The sequence below is a fragment of the Somniosus microcephalus genome, chromosome 10 (genome assembly GCF_052327205.1).
Source record: "Somniosus microcephalus isolate GS21.2 chromosome 10, FLI_Smic_1.0, whole genome shotgun sequence".
Lineage (NCBI taxonomy): Eukaryota > Metazoa > Chordata > Chondrichthyes > Squaliformes > Somniosidae > Somniosus > Somniosus microcephalus.
Window position 1 is genome coordinate 194,075,030 of NC_140996.1, and position 24,064 is coordinate 194,099,093.

Here is a 24,064-nt window from a genome sequence, read left to right on the forward strand (position 1 = left end):
AATTTTGTTTCTAATTTCGCCCAATTTTCTCGCCTCTTCTCCTGAAGGAGGGCAGGAAATTGATTGACTCTTGTTAGGGTTTGGTTCCACAGGAGCCAGCATGCATCCAGCACTGTACCTAAGTGGCCAATCTTCATGTATGAGTGATAGTCAGAAGGCTATGTGACCCTGTTGTAACCTAATGAACACATACAGGAACTTTCCAGCTGGGAGATTGGGGACAGGGCAGCTCCAACAACACTCAAGAAGCTCGACACCATCCAGGACAAAACATCCCGCTTGATTGGCAACCCATCCACCACCTTAAACATTCACTCCCTCCACCACCGGCGCACCGTGGCTGCAGTGTGTACCATCTACAAGATGCACTGCAGCAACTCGCCAAGGCTTCTTCGGCAGCACCTCCCAAACCCGTAACCTCTTCCACTTAGAAAGACAAGGGCAGCAGGCGCATGGGAACACCACCACCTGCAAGTTCCCCTCCAAGTCACACACCATCCCGACTTAGAAGTATATCGCCGATCCTTCATCATCTCTGGGTCAAAATCCTGACGCTCCTTCCTGAACAGCACTGTGGGAGTACCATCACCACACGGACTGCAGTGGTTCAAGAAGGCGGCTCACCACCACCTTCTCAAGGGTAATTAGGGATGGGCAATAAATGCTGGCCTTGCCAGCGGCGCCCACATCCCATAAAACAAATTTTTTAAAAAGGGAGTCAATGAATAGCAATCAGAAGCTGGGGACCCTGCGTGACTTTTCCCTTCCTAGTCAAAGAGCACTCAAGCTAATTATAGCAACCTCACTGCTACCTGTTAACTGGGCATTAAGCCCAGGGATGTCTGCTCTGTCAGATTCTGACAGTGCCTCTTACTCACTATGACATTGGGTGAGCCTCAAATCTGATTTTTTTTCACTACTTGATTGTATCTACTAGACAAGGAGGGTACTTATTTTGACCATAAGTTAATATCAGGTCTGCCAAAAACGTGGAAATTATCCAATAAATAATTTGTTGGAGGAATAGGAAAAAAGGGACTAAACATATGATATTAATATTTCAAAATAAATAACAAACATATTTAAAATTGAAGGAAAACCATTTTATTTTTAAATCATTGGCTCACCTCTAGCACTGAAACACAATAAATGGACTTCTGCAGCCTCACAGGAATTTCTATTGACCACTGCTTCCAACTTTGAGTGAAGTTAAATCCAGCAAAGGCACCATGCAGCTTTTATTCGTCCAGTAATCTCTGCGTAAATAATATTGTTACAAACATCTCCATCTGGATGGAGGGATTACTAAAAAGTTACATATTTAAAAAGGCTATAATTCCAAAAGTGCAATGAACTGTCAGATGATTTTAATTGTACTTCACCGTGCAAAGATGTTTTTAGAAATTACTGAGTGGTTTAGCGTAATGCAAGATGAATTGAATAAGGTTAGTGTTCTTGACTAATTGCATTAGAATGTGTTTATGGAACCCTGCGGACTCCTGGCACCTTGTCTCACGTACTATAAGAAGGGAATAGTTCTGGTCCATCCAAAAACCCTACCTAGTAGGTGACACTTTAATTCCTATTTAAGGTTTAACTATCCTGCTCTTATTAAAGAGACAGGGCTTGTACATATAGCAGTAAGATCTGTTTACGTTAAAACATAGGAGGTTACTGAGTGATTGTTTCTTTAATAATTTTGTTTTTTTTGGAGCTGATTTTATATTTGACATGATACCAAGTATTAGTTCAGTTTATGGCATGGCTCAGAGATAGTCGCTGTATTATAACAGATGTTATTCCCTTTTTGTGTGATTTGCAAATCAAATCAACATTCAATCATGTGTAATACTATTTATTACACGTTACAACATTTCTGTTTACTATTACTCTCAACTGGAAATTAACTGGAAAGATGTGTGACTCAAACGTTTTTTGGCGTGAAATTTATAAAACATTATCCAGCAAACTAGTACAGGTATCACTTGTATTCAGTTTCTCAGTGGGACCGGCATAACAACAGCAAAAACAACACAACAGCAATGACCATGACACTGCCACCATCACCACCAGAAAAAATGGACGCTGAACCAAAGAAGGAGATATTAGGAGTGGTGACAATAGCTTGGTCAAAGAGGTGGGTTTAAGGAGGGCCTTAAAGGAAGGGAGGGAGGTGGAGAGGCAAAGGGGTGTAGGGAGGGAATTCCAGAGCATGCGACCTAGGTGGCTGATGGCACAGTTGCCAATGGTGGGCGAATGGAGGGACCATACACAAGAAGCCAGAGTCAGAGGAACAGAGGGGGAGAAATTCGGTATCGCCCCGTTTGGGGCGCAATTATCGGCCTGGCGCTAATTATCGCCTCCGACTGCAAACATGGCTTCTATTGCTCCTGGAGGTGATTGGAGCGCGAAATCAGGTGCTACACACCTGTCTTAAGGCGCTAACGCCGGGGAGCAAGGCGTTACCTCAGAGTGCTGGTGAAGCTCATGTGATGTGAGACAGCAATGGAACACAGACACACTGACGCCGGCCAGTTCTTAAAGGGGAGGGTCGATCTTGCTATCCATCCACACCTTGCTCATTGCAGCCTTGAATCTCGGCCTGGAAAGGCCTGTACATCAAATCTGCTGGAAAGAACAATGGAGAGACCCAGGGAAAGAGCTCAGAGTGCAGCCCCCACAGTCTCTTCTAAATCGATGCAAGGAAGGTCAAATCAAAATGAACCTGCAAAGTGCTGTTCAGCACCCAAAACTCCTCAACACAGCGTTGAATCTCTCCAGATGTCTCTCTCTCTCACTCAGAATGCGTGGTGCAAAAATGTCGCCAACAGAAAAAGGCAGGAAGCGGTTGCCTTTAAATTGCGCTCCCCCAGTCCCTTCCCAACTGCAAAACGCTCCCCTCAACCTGTTGTTGCTAGCGGCAGGCGGTAAGGTAGGGGGCGCCACTCAATATCTGGCCGGCGCAGGAGATCGTGGCGGTAATGTTTAGCGTCACCGCAAAATACCTGGTCAATTTCGCGAGCGGCACAAACATCGCCGTGCCCGGGCGCTCGTTGCTTTGCGCCCCATTAGCGCCCTCTTAAGGTGCTAACAGGAGGTGCAAACCAACCAAATTTCCCCCCCCAGAGAGTTTAGGGTGGGGATTGCAGGACTGGAGGAGGTTATTGTAGTGTATGTACCCGTCTACCTTTAAGAGAACTATTGTATGTAACCGTTCACCTTTAAGAGAACTATTTTAGGTGTGGCACTACTTTGTTTGGCTTCTGTATACGGTAATACCGACGGTGACCACATCAGTATATAAGTGTTGTGCCAGGAGTTATTGGGCAGATTCGCCCTGACCTTCGAATAGTAAAGTCCTGTTTTAAGTTACTCTTGGAGTCTGTGTATTAATTAACTAAACAACCCACAGACTTTACATTGGCGACGAGTCCGATCGTACCCTGCGGCAACAATACTTCCGAAGCAGTTAACGAGCGTCGAGAAGAGGCAACCGCCCTCGTCATTCTGCTGGGAGAAAACTCGAGTCTGCAGAGCGGGAAAGGAGGAAGAATTCAGAGACAAAGACTTCCATCAGCAACAGGCACTGACTGTCCCTTCTGCCACGGTGAGGAGTGAGCCGATCAGCACGAGAAGCAAGGCGGCCACGGTGACTGTGAGTAAGGGAAAAGTAAAAAGAATAACCGGAGGATAAGGGCGGTGCACTCGACCACGGTCGAGGGGGAAAGGAGCCGGACAGAAGTCGGGCCCAGAGGCGCTGAGACTGGGGCAGCGTGGAGCAAGGAAGCCGTGGTACAGACAGGCTGGGGACGCAACGGCGTCGTGAGACAGCTAGACCGCGACCGGCAAAAAAGGCCGGGCAGCGACCAAAGCCACGAAGCGCTGTGACCGGGAGCATAGGCGCGGGAAGATATAAAAACTCAGCCGCAGCCGGGGAGGGAAGCACCGGACTGCGAGAGGGCTGGGAGGCGCGATTGGGAGCCGAGCGAGCGGGAGAGGCAGAGCCGACCAAGGGAGACTGAGCGAGAGCCAGTCCAGCGGCTGAAACTATTCGCCGTCAACGGGGTGTACCCAGCGCCGGTTGCCCTGCCGAGAAAAGGGAAAGCACTGAAGCCGACGCGCAGGCTGTGAACCTGAAAGCCAGCGGCCGTCGCCCGTGGGGAAAGTGTACCCCTCCCGCCAGGGGAAGAAATGCGGGAAGCCGCCATTAGGCGGAGAAGAAGACAGAAGCGGGGAACCGCCATTGAAGTGGGCGGGGAGAGAAGATAAGCGCGGGAAACCGCCATTTTCGCGGGAACCGCCATCTTGGAAAAAAAAAAAAATTTAAAGAAATAATTCGTGGTGTTATCAGGAAGAGAGGAAGATGCCTAAGCGTGGTAACATCAACGATTTTAATTCCGAGGTAGAAGACTGGGCCACGTATGTGGAACGCATTGAGATCTATTGTGAGGCCAATAAAATAGAAGAAGATGACAAAGCTATAACCTTGCTAAACTCGATGGGCGCGAAGACATACGAGCTCTTGAAGCATCTACTAGCACCAGCTAAACCGGCGGATCAGACTTTCGATGAGATTGTGACTGTTCTGAAGGATCACTTGAACCCCACACTGTTGATGTTGGCGGAACGATTCAAATTCTATGCGAGAACGCAAAGGAAAGACAAAAGCAACGCAGAATACTTGGTCGAACTGCGTAGACTAGCGAAACACTGCCAGTTTGGAGGGAATCTGACAGAGGCGTTGCGAGACAAATTCGTGTGCGGAATGTCGAAGGAAGAAACACAAAAACGACTGCTCGAAGAGAACGACCTTACACTTGACAGGGCTGTCCTTATTGCAGCATCGCACGAAGCTGCAGCGAAGGGAACTGCGGAAATGCAGCTAAAGACAGCAGCACTAAGTGTGGATCAAATTACCTCGACAACAACAAAATGCTATCGTTGTGGGAAGACAACACACGACCAGAACCAATGCTGGTTTAAGAACCAGGAATGTAGGAAATGTGGCAAACTGGGTCACATAGCTAAGGTATGCCGGTCAGGGAAGAAGACCAACAACCAAAGGACCAACAACCAAAGGAAGCCATCACAGGAAAAGTACAACAAGGTACACAAGGTGGCTGAGAAGAGTTCAGACGAACAGAATTCAGACTCAGACCCAAACGGCCAGGAGCTGGGTAGTCTGAGAATTCACAATGTGAGTAAGGAAGCTGACCTACAAACTATCTGGGTCATGCTAAAAATAGCTGGAATCCAAGTGAAAATGGAGTTGGACACTGGATCAGCTCTATCAGTCATAAATCGAAGGGATTACCACCGGCTATTCTCACATATACCCTTAAGAGATACCAAGTTCGTATTGCAGACATACACGGGGCATAAAGTATGCCCCATGGGAAAGATAAGAGTCAAAGTGAGAGATAGGGGTAAAGAACACCCAAGAATGAACTTATACGTACTACCTGAGGGAGGACCACCACTTCTAGGACGGGAGTGGATCAAGAAAATAGACATGGAATGGCACTATCTAAAAGCCATAACGAGTGAGGTCTCGGGGCAGACAATCAGCTCAGATTCTGAAACGGATGACGATAAGACCAACCCAAATATGAAAGACAAGGCTGAAATGGACTTGCCGATGAAGGTTGGAAAAACGAAGGCATGCATAAAGGCTTATGCTCCAGAGAAGAACAAAGTTTCACAACAGAACTCCACCGAACAACGACAACCTAGTTTGACAGAAAATTCTGAGCCTGTTCAAGTTACGAACATATCCATGACGGAAGAACACCGAGCTCGGACTCAAACTTATTTCAAATTACGACAACAATTAGAACAATTGAGTTACCGTCTCGTACAAGAGATGAAAACAATGAAAATGTTCTATGACACCGAATGGGAGAATCTGGAAAGACAACAGAAGCAGCTAGCTCAAGCAGAGAGCGACCATAGAGCCATCATGACCAATTACCGATCACATCTCCCTTATGCTGTTCAGGAGTTAGAATATTTGCAGGAAGAAGCAAATGAAGAGGAATCTTCAGGAAGCCAGGATTTTATTCCAGTTCTTCTCTACGACTCCTTACAAGCAGAGTGTGAGAAGTTGAAAGAACAGTATGAACAGGCCCAGGCTACAATTCTGGAAGGGGTTAACTCGGCAACCTCCGAAAAGCTAGTTTCAGTGGAAGCATATGAGCAACTGAAGGTTGAACATGAGCAAGAAGTCCAAAGGCTGCAGGAAATTCTTGATGAGCTCAAGGCCAAGACAGACTCATCGGTAGAAGTTCCATCCATAGATGAGAAATTAGAGGTGAAAGACATGGCAGAACATGAAAGACAAGATGTACAAGAACTCATAAAAATATTAAAGGAAACCCAAGACAAATATGGGGCGGCAATGACCAAGATTCAACAACTTGAAGAACAGATTCAACTGGGAATCCGTTCAGTGGAAGAAAAGGGAACTGGAAGAAACACAGAGACTGTAAGAATGGCCTCTGAACATGAGCTAGAGAGCATCAAGGCGCAACTTCTCCGAGTGCTGGAAGCCAAAGTACAAGAGGAAAAGAAGGTGAAAGCATTGGAGGAAAACGTGGATGAAATGGTGAAGACTCTGACCCACAGTGTTCCCGTGGAAGAGTTAACGGTCAGCCAACTCCTTCATATGCTGAAGGACAAGATTCTACAATGGGAACAATCTGAACACGAGCTTCAATCTTCAAAGGGAAGGAGTTCGGAGCTCTCAAAAGTTATGGAAATAGCTGAGGTTGCAACACAGATTTTACAGGGATGCCAAAAGTACGCTGAATCACGTCAATGTGAACAGCAGAATATTGAAACAGCTGCTCCAGTAGAAGGATTGAATAGCCTGATCAATCAATCCCCGAGGGAAGGGGAAGTATTGAAATCACAAACGAGGTCATTAGTGAAGGATTTGCAGGAAACCCAGGAAGAGCGGGATGAATATGAACGCATGAAGAAGTCTCTTCAGGAAAGATGTCTAGGGAGGGAACAACAGTCGGCTAACGTCCAGTTGGGTACGGAAGAAGTAGCAGGCCCTCTCGCTAGACTAGCTCAGGACGACACCGAATATTACCATGACCTGTTGAGTGACACGGAATATTACGATGACTTGGTCTGCCCAGCTTGTGATGAAAACTCCCAAAGTGCAGAAATCAGGATGAAGCACTTAAAGTCTAAGGAACATAGGGAGATGGTGGCGCTACAGCTGGCAGCGGATAAGGGAGCCCCGAGAGTCTCCAAGAAGCAGAAAAGAAAAAGACGAAGCAGAAGACGATAACCATCTAAATCATTATCACTTCTATCAGATCATGCACGTGGGCCCCATGAAGGGGGGCCAAATCAGTTGGAAAGTAGGAAAAATTACCAAGGCAGTCCAGCTGTTTGTAAAAGTCAGCACTGCTGGTTCAGCAGGATGGAAGTTCAAGCTGTTACGCCAAGGGAAAGACTATTGGATGAGTCATGCTAGAAATGTGAACCGGCTACACCACAGAGATGTTGTTCGGACCGAGTCAAGACCAGAGACTGAATCTGTGAACTGTTCCCGCAGAGACTGAATCTGTGAACTGTTTCCCGCAGAGACTATATCTGTGAATTGTTTTACATGAAGTTGATTATATGTTATGTTTAATGGGGAATAAGTATGTTGTAAGCTAAAAAGGGAGGATTGTAGTGTATGTACCCGTCTACCTTTAAGAGAACTATTGTATGTAACCGTTCACCTTTAAGAGAACTATTTTAGGTGTGGCACTACTTTGTTTGGCTTCTGTATATGGTAATACCGACGGTGACCACACCAGTATATAAGTGTTGTGCCAGGAGTTATTGGGCAGATTCGCCCTGACCTTCGAATAGTAAAGTCCTGGTTTAAGTTACTCTTGGAGTCTGTGTATTAATTAACTAAACAACCCACAGACTTTACAGTTATAGGGAGGGGTGAGGCCATGTGTTAGATCCGTGATTCTGAGAGTATGATGTTTTTCAATAACCACACGGATGCTGTAACTGAACAATCAACAGATGTTTACTGGAGTTAGGGTAATCTCAAGACTGGGGTACAGAGGCATGCGCAAGGCTTATATACAGGTGTGGTCACTGCCGGTACTACAGTATACAGGAGCTGTAAAAGTAGTTCTCTCTTAAAGGTACATACACTACAATTCCTCCCCTTTTAGCTTAGTAGTACCCATAATATTCAAATAACAATTAACACTTTAACATGTACATTAAACAACAATAGTCCATTTATAGATTCAGTCTTTGGGGCGGCTTCCTGATCCTTTCGGGATAGCGCCTTTCCTGAGGATCTTGTTCTTGGTGCGGAGGCGATTCTGGCCTCTTTTCATCGGTTAGTTCATTGGGTTCCACTGCTACTGGTTCGGAGGTAGATGCTACCGGTATGTCGGGTTCATCCCCAGGTACGCAAGACATGGGGTTGTAGGGGGTTTCTCTTGCTCGTTCTGGTCTCCTACCAGGCTTCGTGCAATAATTACCCTTGAGTGGTTCGACCCACTCTTCCCTACGGTTCTAGACCTTGGACTTAGGTGCAGGGAACTGTAGTGCAGAGAAAAACTCAATGGACCAGGTTGAACAGCACGAAATGGAGGCTTTTATTATAAAACAGTTTGCAGCATTGTAAAATACATATCATAAGCACAGATAAAATTAACTACAATCATGCACATATCTATAAACTTAACTCTATAGAAATGGGGAACACACGGCACGTCGTAAAAGGGGGAACACATTACGATTTCCCTTAACCCCCTCCCCTAGACCTAAACTAAGTTTCGACTTGAGGAACTCGGAATCATGCTCACCACTTTCAGATTCGCAAAAGAGGGGGTTCGCAGCCTTTTGGCACAGCTTTCCGTCGTCACGTGGATTTGGAAACTTCTGGCGCAGCTTGTTTTTCTCTCAGGCGATGGAGCAGCAGATACAGTCTCGATGAGCGCTCGTCATGACTGAATCCGTTACCGGCGGGACTTTAAGAACTGGATGCCCATGGAAGACTCAAGTCACCGATGCGACGTTGCAGAGCTGCACAGGGAAAATTCCTGGTCGAATGGTATGTTGAGGCCCTGGAGGGCTAGGCCCGGAGTGTACTTTTTATTTCTCCCTCCGGCCTGGCTCGTCGGTTTTCCTGAGGGCGTCTTCTCCTTCGGCCTGGGTCGTCGATGATCTCCCGACAAAAGTACCCGGGCCACCCTCGTCATCTTCCCGTTGTGGCCGAGCCTTGCCTGGCCGAACACCGACCACGCTGCCTTAACCGAAGAGTCCGTCCCGAAACGTGAATCTGAAGCGAAGCGCCGAAGCGTACTCCCAAACGTTGGAGAAATGAACACCGAAGTGAAGCCCCGAAGTCAAGCCCTGATGGACCTTTCAATCCACAGTTATACCTTGTTGGGACAGTCTTATCTCCCGCCAAATCATAGTCCAGTCTTTGTAATAATTTTGGCGGGCAGAAATCTCTGCAGGGGCGCTTTGTCTTGTAACGGGAGCCGATGATAGTTTAACTGGCCTTCCTGGCCGATAATGTCTTTTACTTTGTCACCGTAACTCGGTTCGTATATTGATCGGTCTGGAGATTGCCCTTGATGGCTGTTAAACGGTTTTTCCTTTGTACAGTAAATGGGTTTAAGTGTTCATTCAAAAGTCCGCCCATTTCTTGATGGGCCCCATCCTGTTACCTGAAACTGTCTTGTACTTAGAATCCAATTAATATGTATGCTCAGTTCCCTGAGTTTCGTTTTCCCGATACTGGCTTTCGCGGGCTTACTGTCCTCAATCCACAAGCCTGTCTGGCTTGCAGTAACAGAAAATCAAATGGTCCCAGAAACTGATCACGAGGTCCGGCGGCCATTTTGTATGCCCTTTTTATCAAAGGTTTTTCTGTACAAGCTTCTTTTGGTCAATAAAACTGTTTTATTAACCCTGTTTTGTTGCGTGATTAAATTACTGAAAATTTCGAATCTTACAGGGTTGACTCGTTCCTGTGACGCTAAGATCTGATCAACGTGGCGTCTCACAATGTTCTCCCCGACATCCACTGTGTACATTAATGGCCCCTGCCATGTGCATATCGTTCCGGGTTGCCATTTCTCTGTTTGGTAGTCACGGGCCAAGACTGGTTGTCCTACATGAAAGCTCCTTGTCGGCTTCTCATTGATGTGCTGGAATTGTTTATCCTCAACATTTCTTCGCACATTTGGTCTAAGCAAGTCCAGACGAGATTGCAACCTTCGGTTAAAGAACATCATGGCTGGGGTCTGGTTGGTAACTGCATGTGTCGCGTTTCGGTAGGCTAATAAGAAATTGTCCACCTTATGCTGTAGTGGAATTTCATCATCGCACATGGCCTTTATCGCCTTCTTAAAGGTTTGTACGAACCTCTCAGCCAATCCATTTGTGGCTGGATGATACGGGGCGGATGTGTAATGCCTTACCCCATTCCTTCTCATAAATTTTCGAAACTCTTCGGGCACAAACTGTGGTCCATTATCAGAGCAAATCTGCTCTGGCAAGCTGTTTCTGGCAAATATGGCCCGTAGGACTGCAATCGTTTTCTCTGTAGTGGTTGAGGACATTTTTATCACCTCAGGCCACTTCGAATGAGCATCCACTGCTATTAAGAACATTGAGCCCATGAATGGACCAGCAAAACCAATATGCACCCGTTGCCATGGAGAGGAGGGCCACTCCCATGGGTGTAGAGGGGCATGTGGTGGTGCATTTTGGACCTTCTGGCATCCTAGGCAGCTCTTGGTTAGGCCTTCGATTTGTTGATCGATTCCCGGCCACCACACATAAGCCCTAGCAAGGCTTTTCATTTTCACTCCCCCCAGATGACCTTCATGTAGCTCATTTAGCACTCTCTCCCTTAACTTGGGTGGAATCACCACTCTGGATCCACACATCACTGTCCCCTGGCATACTGACAGCTGTTCTCTTCTGGATGAGAATGCTGGCAACAGTGAGTCGCCATGTGTTGGCCATCCCCTCACCATCAAATCTGTTATGTATTGTGTGTTCTATTGTGTGTTCTCCTCCCACCTGTGGTGGCGCTGTCACAGGAGATAAATGGTTGGGTATTCTCTCGGTTAAGTTTAGCTCTCTTTGTTCGGAACTTGCCAGAACTTCCTTTCCTTCCAATAAAGCACCTCATGTTTGAATCTCTGAGTTCTGAGTCCTAAATTGGGTCTAGGTAGAAAGGTACCGACACAACAAGTGGCAACGAGGAGCGGATGAATCTGCGTACGTTACGGGTGCAGTGAGTAAACAGAAAATTTAATTTGAAACGTGAGATGGCTACTATATTAGGAAACATCGGTGATTTTGATAAAAATGTGGAGCAATGGAGCGCATATACGGAACGTTTTGACTATTTTGTATTGGCGAATGCGGTGGCAAATGAAAAGGTCGTGCCTACCTTTTTGACTGTAATCGGGCCGAAGACTTTCAATTTACTTCGCAGCCTTGTGCAGCCAGATAAGCCAGGAACTAAAACATATAAGCAACTAGTGCAAATTCTTGGAGCACATTTTTCACCAAAACCTCTGGTTATTGCTGAGAGATTTAGATTTCACAAACGGAATCAAGAGGAGGGGGAATCAGTGATGATGTTTATTGCTGCTTTAAAAAGGTTGTCGGAACACTGCCAGTTCAAGGAGGTGCTGAATGACACCATTAGAGACAGACTTGTGTGTGGTCTGCAAAATGCAGCCACACTGAAGCGCCTTCTTACTGAGGACAACCTTACTCTTGAAAAGGCCATTGAAGTTAGTGTCTCCATGGAGATGGCGGAAAAGGAGGCTCACCAGTTGAGTTCAACAGGGAGAGTTCACAAGGTGTCGTCTGAGCCTAAAGGTGCGTGGAACAGCACATGTTACCGTTGTGGGAAAACAGGCCATCACGCTAATGACTGCTGGTGTACGGAGCTGGAATGCCGAAATTGTGGCAAAAAGGGTCACATTGAACGCGCCTGTAGAGGCAAAAAAAGAACAGACAGAGCTGGGAAGCATGGAAGCAAAATGTCTGTATTTGGACAAGAGAGGAAAAAGAGTGTTCATTCAGTGCAGTATGATGGAACAAGCAAAACAGAGGGGAGCGACACCTCTGAGGAGGAAGAGGTGCATATACTGACGGTTGCAGGTGGTTCAAATGGCTACTGGGTGTCACCACTGGTGGAGGGACAATCAGTGCGGATGGAGGTGGACACAGACGCGGCTGTGTCCCTTGTTTCAGACACTGTCTACAACAAAATGCTAAAGCATCTTACCCTTCAGCCAACAAACATTGTGCTAAAGACGTATACCGGCGAACCTGTGGCCATGAGAGGCGTCATTGAGGTGACAGTTAAATTGAACGGACAGACTGCAAAACTGCCACTATATGTGATAAAGGGAAATTACCCATCGCTACTGGGACGTGCGTGGCTAGAGAAAATCACGCTGGACTGGCCTGCAGTCCGCATGATGTCAAAAGGGGAGTCAGGTCTGACTGCAGTGTTAAACAAACATGCAGAACTCTTCAATGGGGAACTTGGGAGCATGAAAAAGATCAGCGTGAGACTGGACATTAAACCTGACAGCAAGCCGAAGTTTCACAAAGCCCGAACTGTACCCTATGCAATTAGGCCAAAAGTGGAGGCTAACTTGGAGGCCTTAGTCGAGAATGGAGTCCTGGAGCCTGTGAGCGTGAGCAAATGGGCCACACCCATTGTTCCTGTCCTGAAAAAGGATGGATCTGTTCGAATCTGCGGGGATTTTAAAGTGACTATTAACCCGGTGCTGTCTGCGGAACAGTACCCTCTTCCCCTCATTGATGATCTTATTACGGGCCTGGCCGGAGGGCAAAAGTTCGGCAAAATAGACTTATGCCAGGCTTATCTACAAATGCATGTCGATGACAAATCAAAGGAGCTGCTGACAATTGTGAAACACAGGGGGCTATACAGGTACTGCCGCCTTCCATTTGGAATTACGTCGGCCCCTGCTCTATTCCAAAGGGCAATGGATCAGATTTTGAGTGGACTGCCAGGAGTCCAGTGCTACCTGGACGACATCCTTGTCACTGGGACAAATGAGGATCATCATCTTCTGAACTTGGATGCGACACTACAACGACTGAAAGAGTACGGACTCAGAGTTCGTAAAGACAAATGTGAATTCTTTCAGTCTTCAGTTGAGTACCTGGGGCATGTGGTTGACGCTACTGGCCTGCATAAGGCGCCGCCAAAGGTCAAGGCAATCGTGGAGGCCCCAGCACCCCAGAATGTGAGCCAGTTACGTTCATTTCTGGGGCTACTTAACTACTATGGGAAGTTTATTCCAGACTTAGCAACATTGCTGAAGCCGTTACATCAGTTGCTATGTCAAGGCAAAACATGGAAATGGACTGAACTGTACAACGAAGCTTTCGCCCAAGCAAAGAAAGCATTGCTGAATTCGGAGGTCCTGACACACTTCGACCCAAAGCTACCCGTGCAGCTAGCATGTGATGCATCACCATATGGTGTGGGAGCAGTCATATCCCACATCATGCCTTCGGGTGAAGAGAAACCTATCGCCTTCGCATCACGCACCTTGAACAAGGCCGAGAGTAACTATGCGCAGATCGAGCGCAAGGCCTTGGGAATCGTTTTTGGAATTCGAAAATTTCATCAGTACCTGTTTGGGAGAAGGTTCACACTCCTGACAGACCACCGTCCATTGACTTCAATCTTCGGGCCCCACACCGGAATTCCGTCTCTCGCTGCAAGCAGGATGCAAAGGTGGGCTTTACTGTTGTCAGGACACACATACGACATCAAATATCGCAAATCAGACTTGCACGGCAACGCAGACGGTCTCTCGAGGCTACCCTTGCCTGTTGCTCCCCCAGAGCCTCGTCAGATAGACATCTTCTACTTTAGACAAGTGGAGGGAGCACCTGTCACTGCAGTTCAGGTGCGAAGGTACACCCGCAATGATCCAGTCCTGTCTGAGGTAATGGACGATGTCATTCGAGGGAGAGCGATAGGAGATTCTCCTAGTTTGAAACCTTACGTTTCAAAAAGAAATGAGCTCTCCATCCAGGCAGGTTGTCTTCTTTGGGGACGCCGTGTCATCATTCCGCCACCTCTGAGGGAACCTATACTGCAACAACTTCATACAGGCCTCAGTGGGATGGTTCGGATGAAGGAAATGGCAAGAAGCTACTTCTGGTGGCCAGGTCTCGATGGGAATATTGAGGAGAAAGCCAAAACATGTTCCCCATGTCAAAGGGTCTGGAATGTTCCACAGCTGGCAACCCTACACCCCTGGGATTGGCCTGCAGAAGTGTGGCAGCGAGCACATGTGGACTTCGCCGGTCCTTTCGAAGGGAAGATGTTTATGGTGGTTGTGGACGCTCGTAGCAAGTGGCCGGAGGTCGCTGTGATGAGGTCTACCACGGCAGAGGAAACAATTGAGAAACTTGGTGAGATATTCAGCCGTTATGGCTCACCAGAACAACTCGTAAGTGACAATGGTCCACAATTTGTATCACAGGAGTTTGCAACCTTCCTGCATGTGAATGGTGTCCAACACATCAGGTCTGCGCCCTATCATCCCTCTACTAACGGCCAGGCAGAAAGGTTTGTGCAACTTTGAAGCACGCCTTGAAGGCATCGCAAGGTCAGGGCTCAATCCACCAATGTCTGAACAGCTTCCTGTTGTCCTACAGGAACGAGCCGCATGCCACAACCAAAACTTCCCCCGCTTCGCTCATGATGAAGAGGCAGTTGCGGACAAGTTTTGACTTACTCTAACCTCCAAGGGCAGAGCAGGTTGTCCATCGTCAACAACAAGCTCAAGTTGAAAAGAGAGAGAAAAGAGCCAAGGAGAGACGGTTTCATCCGGGAGAGCACATCCTAGCTCGAAACTACAACACTGGACCGAAATGGGTTCCTGCTACGGTGATCGCGCAGACGGGCCCTGTGCCTTACACGGTTGAGACTGCTGAGGACGTCGTCTGGAGAAGACACACAGATCAACTGTTGCTAGGAGCAGAGACAGCCACAGAGGCTCCAACGGCTGGTTGGCCTGAACTGTTTCCGAATGATACCGCAAACCAGCATCCTTTGCCACAGTGCTCTTCTCCAACACAGGAAGTCAAAGAGACTGTTCCACCTGTGCAAACTCCTGACTTTCAACTGACACAGGCACCTTCTCCATCCAGGCCTGTGTCAATGCCTACTGCTGTGGAAGCCAGCGATGACCGCCGGTATCCTGTCAGAGAGCGGCAGCCTCCAAGACGCTTGGATCTGTAGGCTTAGTGACTTACCCACAAGACTGGGGCAGAATAAACCCCAGGGTAAAGTCAGGGTTTGAGGCAGTCCACCTCTACCCTAGGTTAGTTAAGTGTATTGAAAGTAACTTACCTATTGAGGAATAATGTGGACCTTCCATTTAAGAGGGGAGGAAATGTTATGTATTGTGTGTTCTATTGTGTGTTCTCCTCCCACCTTTGGTGGCGCTGTCACAGGAGATAAATGGTTGGGTATTCTCTCGGTTAAGTTTAGCTCTCTGTGTTCGGAACTTGCCAGAACTTCCTTTCCTTCCAATAAAGCACTTCATGTTTGAATCTCTGAGTTCTGAGTCCTAAATTGTGTCTAGGTAGAAAGGTACAGACACAACAAAATCATATACCCGAGACAGCGTCGGATCATTGCGGGTCTCCTTCTCTATATCCGCGTTCATTACTGGCAATCGTTCAATTATTGACGAATAAAATATCTCGATGGGGTCCACTGCTGGTGCTTCCTCCACAGTAGGCAGTGGCAGGCGCGATAGACCATCAGCGTTTCCATGCTGTTTCGTGCCTTTATATTCTATTTCATATTGATTCGCCCCTAGAAACAGGGACCATCTTTGTAACCGTTGTGCCATCATTACTGGAATGCCATTCTTAGGATTAAAGATGGAGACAATTGGTTGGTGGTCAGTCAGCAAGGTGAACTTCTGCCCATGCAGATAGTGGTTGAATTTTTTTACTCCCCATACTAGGCTGAGGGCCTCCCTGTCAATCTGGGCGTAGTTGCGCTCGGCTGAGGTTAGTGACCGAGACGCAAAGGCTACTGGCCTCTCCAACCTGTCTGGGAATTTGTGCGACAGCACCGCTCCAATACCATAGGGTGATGCATCACATGCCAAACGAATTGGTAGTGCTGGGTTGAAATGGGCCAACACCTCTTTTGATGTGATCAATTCTTTACACTTCTGGAAAGCTCGTCTACGTTCGTCATTCCACTTCCATGGTACCCCTGTTTGCAGTAGGGTGTTCAGTGGGTGTAATACCATGGACAAATTTGGTAAGAACTTATGGTAGTAGTTTACCAGCCCGAGGAACGACCTCAGTTGTGACACATTTTCCGGTGCTGGAGCCTTGACTACTGCCTCAATCTTTTCAGGGGACTTATGTAGCCCCTCTTCATCGATGACGTGGCCACAATACGAGATCTGCTTCTGGAAAAACTCGCACTTGTGGCGATTAGCTCGTAGCCCATATTCCTTTAATCTGGTGAGCACCTTCTCCAAGTTGGCGAGGTGATCACTGTCATTTTCGCCCGTGACCAGGATGTCGTCCAAATAACACTGGGTCCCTGGAATCCCTTGCAGGACTTGATCCATCGCCCTTTGCCAAATAGCCGGAGCCGATGCTACCCCGAACACCAGCCGGTTGTATTGATAAAGACCTTTATGAGTGTTAATCGTAAGTTATAGTTTCGAGGCTTCTTCTACCTCCATTTGCAAGTACGCCTGGGCTAGATCAATTTTGGTGAAGCTTTTACCTCCAGATAGCGAGGCGAAAATACCCTCAATTCGTGGAAGCGGATATTGTACCGAGTGAAGGACTGGGTTCACTGTCACCTTAAAATCCCCACAGATGCGGACCTTCTTTGGTTCCCCAGGCATATTACTCAATGACCTCTTCATTACAGGAACGATGGGTGTAGCCCACTCGCTCCAGTCTACTTTGGTCAGTACTCCTGAACGTTCCAACCCTTCCAGCTTTGCTTCGACAGCTGGTCTGATTGCATAAGGCACTGGTCTGGCCTTAAGAAACTTTGGGCTTGCATTTTCCTCTATTTTAATCGTTGCTGTTATGCCTTTTAGTGTTCCAAGTCCCTCCTGGAACACTTCTTTTGTGTCAGTTAGCATTTTTGACAGTCGTCCAGGTGTGACGTCGTCATCCTTTTTGGCCTCAACCTTCAGTGCCTGTATGGAATGCCAATCTAATTGTATCTTCCGGATCCATTCACGTCCTAGCAGTGGTGGTCCTCCATCTGGCAATACATACATATCCATTTTAGGTATTTCCTGGCCTTTATATATCAGTTTCACCCTTATTTTTCCTTTGGGGTAGACTTTTTGCCCCGTGTATGTCTTCAAGACAATCTCTGTAGCTTTCCAGGGTATATGTGAAAATAGCCGCTTGTAGTCCCTTTGGTTGACTGTTAGGGCTGATCCTGTGTCCAATTCCATTTTCACTTGGACTCTGTCTATCTTGAGTGTAACCCAGATAGTCTGGTGATCCTCCATTTTGGTTACCTTATGTAGTTTCAGACAACCCAGCTCCTTGCTTCCGGAGTCTGTGTCATTTTTCTGTTCGTCTGAACTACTGTCCATCACCTGGTGTACCTTTTTGTACTTCTCCTGTGGAGATTTCTTACTGTTGGTTTTCTTCCCAGACCTGCAGACTCTTGCTATGTGTCCTGCTTTTCCACACTGCCTGCACACTTGGTCCTTGAACCAACAATCCGTCTGGTCATGTGTTGTGCTGCTGCAGCGATGGCACTTCCCTGTTCCATAGGACATTTCATTGGTGTTGTGTATGTAATATGTGTGCTACTTTAAACCTATGGACAGGACTGCACTACTTGTAGGGCGTAGGGATACGCAGTACCACTCCTGGCCATAGGGGTATAAATAGTACTGTGGGTACTGATCTCCCCTCAGTTCCCGCCTGTGGGCATGAAGTAAAGACCTACGTATAGTCCCTACCTCCAACCAGTAAAGACCTGTTTGAGTTATACGTTTAAGTCTTTGTGTTAATTGTTCAATACAATACACATACTTAACACTGGCGACGAGTCAGGTTCTTACCCTGCGGCAGTTGAAGAGAGGTTTCAAACATCACCACCCCACTAGAAGCGACAGGCTTTAGGACTCTGAAGCCTCCATCAGCGACTGAGCACTGGAGTGCAGCAGCCATCCTGACAGCTTCCAGTGACTGACAGAAGTCTTTCTGCAGTTTCCTTGTTCAACCTAGGTGGTGGGGTAAGCCGTGCAGCGTTGGCTGCAAAGACAGGGCTGGGGAAGTTGGAGGAGATAAGGGCCATCGATCGCGGTCGGAGATAAGGCCGGGCCGCTTTCAAGTGCGAGGCGCAGCGCGGGCCAGCGATCGGGACCAAAGATAAGGGCCGCACTCGGACTGAAAGGCGCGGCGGCTGCAGAAGCTCAAGGTGCGAGAGCCGCGGTGCACAGCGCGGGCTATCGATCGCACAGAAGATAAGGGCCGAGAGCCGCTTCGGTCGGGAGCCACTTCGCGATCCAGCGATCGCATCCGCTGATAAGGGCCGCACTCGGGCGATCGCGGCGAAGATAAGGGCCGCACTCAGGGGCTGAAGGGAGACGGCGTCGGGGGACGGGTGAAGACCGCCAAGCGCGGGAAAACTGCCATTTTGTGGGCGGAGGACGACGGCAAGAGCGGGAAGCCGCCATCTTTGATAACAAGTAAAGAAAATAAAATCTGAGAAATTGCAAATCTACAATGCCTAAACACGGGAATATTAGCACCTTTGATAGTGACCTCGAAGATTGGGCCATATATGTTGAAAGAGTAAAAAATTATTGTAAGGCCAATAAAATTCGTGACCAAGATAAAGCTCTAACATTATTAAATTTAATGGGTGCGAAGACATACGGGCAATTGAAACACCTGTTATCACCAGATGAACCGGCGGATAAGACGTTCGATGAGATTGTTACTGTCCTGAAAGATCATCTAAACCCCACGCCGCTGATGCTAGCGGAACGATTTAAATTTTACGACAGAAGGCAGCTACAGCATGAAAGCAATGCTGAATATTTGCTGGAATTGCATAAATTAGCGAAATATTGCCAGTTTGGAACGGGACTGACAGATGCACTACGAGACAAATTTGTGTGTGGTTTATTTAAACAGGATACACAAAAGCGACTGCTCGAGGAGAATGAGCTGACGCTTGAGAAGGCGGTCACTATGGCAGCAGCACATGAAGCCGCAGCGAGAGGCACGGCAGTAATGCAGCTACGGTCACCGGAGCTCAGTGCACACAAATTGGGTGTGAGTTCTGGCAAATGTTATCGTTGTGGAAAGACAACGCATGATCAGAACCAGTGTTGGTTTAAAAACCAAGAATGTAGAACATGTGGTAGGCTTGGACATATAGCTAGAGTATGCAGGTCAGGGAAGAAGACCAGCAACAAGAAGTCACCGCAAGGGAAATACGCAAAGGTACACAAGGTGGCCGAACAGGAGTCCGATTCAGATGCTAGCAGTAGTGAACTGGCTAGCTTAAGGGTACTCAACGTTGGTAAGGGTGCAGACCTCCAGACAACTTGGGTTACTCTTCAGATAGAAGGAGTCCAAGTAAAAATGGAATTGGACACTGGATCGGCATTGTCGGTCATGAATAAGAAAGATTACAGAAGGTTATTCCAACATATTCCCCTACAGGATACGGAGATTATATTGACAACCTACACGGGGCAGAGAGTGTACCCCATCGGGACAATAAAGGTTGCAGTGGCCAACAAGGGCGAAGGAAGTCAAATAATGGACTTATATGTGCTATCTGAAGGAGGTCCTCCACTACTAGGATGGGAGTGGATTAGGAAAATGAATATCGACTGGCATTTCCTACAAACAATAACGAGTGAGAACTCGGTGAACATAATCAACCCAGACTCTGGAACTGATGATGGTAAGACCAACCCGTGTGCAAAAGACAAAGTTTCAGCACAGAATTCCACTGAGATAGAGAATTCTGAGTCTGTCCAGTCTACTGACATGCACATTTCTGAGGGACACCGGGCTCGAACTCAACTCCATTTCAAACTGCAACAGCAATTGGAACAAATGATTCGCCGTTTTGAGCAAGAGATGAATGCGACGAAAGAGTTCTTTGATACAGAGTGGGAACATCTGGAAAGACAACAGAAGCAGCTGCTGGAGCAAATGGAGCAGGAGCACACAAAACGTCTGATGTCAGAGGAGTTCATGGTCAGCCAACTCCTGCATATGCTGAAGGACAGGACTCTGAAATGGGAAAAACTTGAACACGAACTTCAATATTCAAACGAAAGGGGTTCGGAGCTCTCAAAGGTTATTGGAAGAGCTGAGGTGGCAACACAGACTGAGATGACTGCAACAGAGCAGCCCTTGGATGCCAAAAGTACGCTGACTCACGTCAACGTAGAACAACAGACCGCTGAAACAGCTGCTCCGGTAGAGGGATTGAATAGTCTGATCAATCAATCTCCAAAAGAAGTTGAAGTAGTAAAATCTCAAATGAGGTCATTAGTAAACGACTTGCTGAAAGCCCAGAAAAAGCTGGATGAAGAGGTACGCATGAAGAAGTCTCTTCAGGAAAGATGTCTGGACTTGGAACAAAAGCTGGCTAATGCCCAGCTGGGTATGGAGGAAATAGAAGACCCTCTCGCTGGCCTAGATCAGGACGACACCGAATATTACCATGACCTATTGAGTGACACTGACTATTATAGTGACCTGGTCTGCCCAGCTTGTGATGAAAACTCCCAAAGTGCAGAAATCAGGATGAATCACTTAAAGTCAAAGGAACATAGGGAGATGGTGGCGCTACAGCTGGCAGCTGACAGGGGAGCCCAGAGAGTCTCTAAGAAGCAGAAAAGGAAAAGACGAAGCAGAAGATGATAACCATCTGAACCATTATCACCCCTACCAGATCACACACGTGGTCCCTCCGAACGGAGCCAAATCAGTTCGGAAGTTCAAGCTGTTAAATCCATGGAAGGACTATTGAATGAGTCACTCCAGCAACGTGAACCGACTACACCACAGAGACTGAATCTGTGAACTATTTTCCGCAGAGATTGAATCTGTGAACTGTTTTCCGCAGAGACTGAATCTGTGATCTGTTTTGACATGAAGTTATCTATGTATCTATGTTATTCTGTTATGTAAACCTGAAGTTATATATGTATATATGTTATTACGTTATGTTAAATGGGGAGATGACTGTAAAGCTAAGAAGGGAGGAATGTTGTGCATGTAATATGTGTGCTACTTTAAACCTATGGACAGGACTGCACTACTTGTAGGGCGTAGGGATACGCAGTACCACTCCTGGCCATAGGGGTATAAATAGTACTGTGGGTACTGATCTCCCCTCAGTTCCCGCCTGTGGGCATGAAGTAAAGACCTACGTATAGTCCCTACCTCCAACCAGTAAAGACCTGTTTGAGTTATACGTTTAAGTCTTTGTGTTAATTGTTCAATACAATACACATACTTAACAATTGGTACCATATTCTTGCGGTCTCCGTTGTATCTCTGCAGCACCCCTTGCAGCTGCTTCGTGTGATACTGCCATACTGAAAGCCTTGTCCAGCGTAAGATCCTTTTCTGATAGAAGCCGTTTCTGGGTTCCTTCACTTTGCAGCCCACACACAAACTTGTCCCTTAACGTATCTGCTAGTCACGCTCCAAACTGGCAGCGTTTCGATAGCTTGCGCAGTTCCATTAGGTACTCAGCATTGCTTTCATCTTTGTGTTGGTTCCTTTTATGGAACTTAAATCGTTCTGCTATCAGCAGCGGTGTGGGGTTTAAGTGGTCCTGTAGGATCTCTACTATGCTTTTGAAATTCTTGTTCACAGGCTTCTCTGGGGTTATTAGGTTTTGCAGTAAGCCATAAGTTTTTGCACCCATGGAATTTAACAAAACCAGTGCTTTTCTAGCATCTGGCACTTCATTCACCCTGCAGTACACCTCAATACGTTCCACATATGTCGCCCAATCTTCGACTTCATTGTCGAACGTAGAGATACTGCCACTCTTCTGCATCCCTGGGTGTAATTTAACTGTCAAAAATGGCATCTCCCGCGCTTCCCCTTTTTCTCCGCTGGCACAAAATGGCGTCTCCCGCGCTTTCCTTCCTTCCCGCGCTCTCCCTTCTTCTCCGCTGCGGCTTCTAAAAATGGCATCTCCCGCGCTCTTCCTTCTTCTCTGCAGCTCAATGGCATCTCCGGCGCTCTCCCTTCTTCTCCCCGCGGACACTGTTCAGCCCTTGAGCCCTGGCTGTGCTCTGCGCGTTTTTTTGGGGGTTTTTTTTTGTGCGCCTTTCCCGTTTCCGCCGCTTGGTCCTGAACCCGGCTGTTGCTTTAACCTCTCTCTCTCCATTTTGTTTTTCCTCGACGCCGCTCGGTTTTCAACGCCCAGCTGCGCCCTGTGTGCTTCACCCTCTGTCTTACCCCGTCGATACTGCTCGGCTTTCTCTCTGCCGTCGGTCGGCTCCAGCCGCCGCTGTCCGGGAAGGGCCTGCGCTGTACCGTCGTCAGTCTATTGTTGATCGTCGTGGCTGGGGAACCAAGCCCGGCTCTCCACAGCCTCCCCTGCGATGTTCACTCTCTGCCGAATGACTGGGCGGTTGCTCGTGGTCGACGCCCGTGTTTCTGGCCTCGACTTTCTTCCACCGCCCTCCCGGAGCAAATCCTCGAAGGGAAATGCAGAGTTGCAGGTAGATTCGAATCGACACTCGTTGCCACTCTTAGATCCGTGATTCTGAGAGTATGATGTTTTTCAATAACCACACGGATGCTGTAACTGAACAATCAACAGATGTTTACTGGAGTAGGGTAATCTCAAGACTGGGGTACAGAGGCATGCTCAAGGCTTATATACAGGTGTGGTCACTGCCGATACTACAGTATACAGGAGCTGTAAAAGTAGTTCTCTCTTAAAGGTCCATACACTACACCATGCAGGGATTTAAATATGAAGATCATAAGGGATTTAAACATGAGGCTGCACACCGGCAGTGTGGGATTGTAAATTTACCCCATTTTTTTTATAGAGCCAGGTAGATGCCCTGAATTTGCAAGCCCAGTAAATTGCACTCCTTGCCTGAATTCCTGTGCATATTTTCCATGTGCAAGAAGGCTAGTCAAATGAGGGTGGGGGTCATTCCTCCTCATTGCCACTGCGAGTATGCCTGCACCACAGGCAAGTACTGCCCCAGTTTTGCTGGACTTGCAAATTTGGGGTTTACGTATAGAGAAGCTGGTAAGAAGAATTAATGAATCCATATGCCCTTTTTTATACAAACTCTTACGTCAAAACATTTTTGGCTGCCAGCATGTCCATTCACCCAAATGTTCTCATATGAAACCTGAATAAATGACACAGTCTATTGTTCAGTTCTGCACATTTCTCTTCATCTACTTTAAAAGGCAGACATTTGTAGCATTCAGAGTTTGATAATATTTTGAAATCTGTAAAAAAAAATTACATTCAAAGGTTTAACATGCTGATTCTACAGTGGTCAGACTTGGTAGAATTATAGTATATAAACAACAATGGAATAAGGTCACAGCACATTGTTTCTCACAGAGTGATCATAATGAACCCACCTCTGGGAATAACTAGATCTCCACTTCAAAGAGATTTCTATAACAAGGAGTGATTCAATCATTTTGACCTGGAAAACGCTGCAGTATTTTTGCTGTCACTATGGGTTTGAAATTGTATTCCCTTACACTAGCAGCACAGGCGCAGTGCAGAGGGAGTGGAAAATCAGCAATTTCATTGCTGCACCGCTTCTGTGCCAGCACCGACTTCCACTGTATTTGCATGGTTTTGGGGCGGGGGGGGGGGGGTGGGTGCGGTGGGGGAGAGGGAGACATGAGGCTTGTGCTATTCCGTGCTGCCAGCCTCATTAAAATATGTATTCGGGGCATTGTGTGAGAGTGTCCAGGCTTCTCAACAACACCGACAACAACT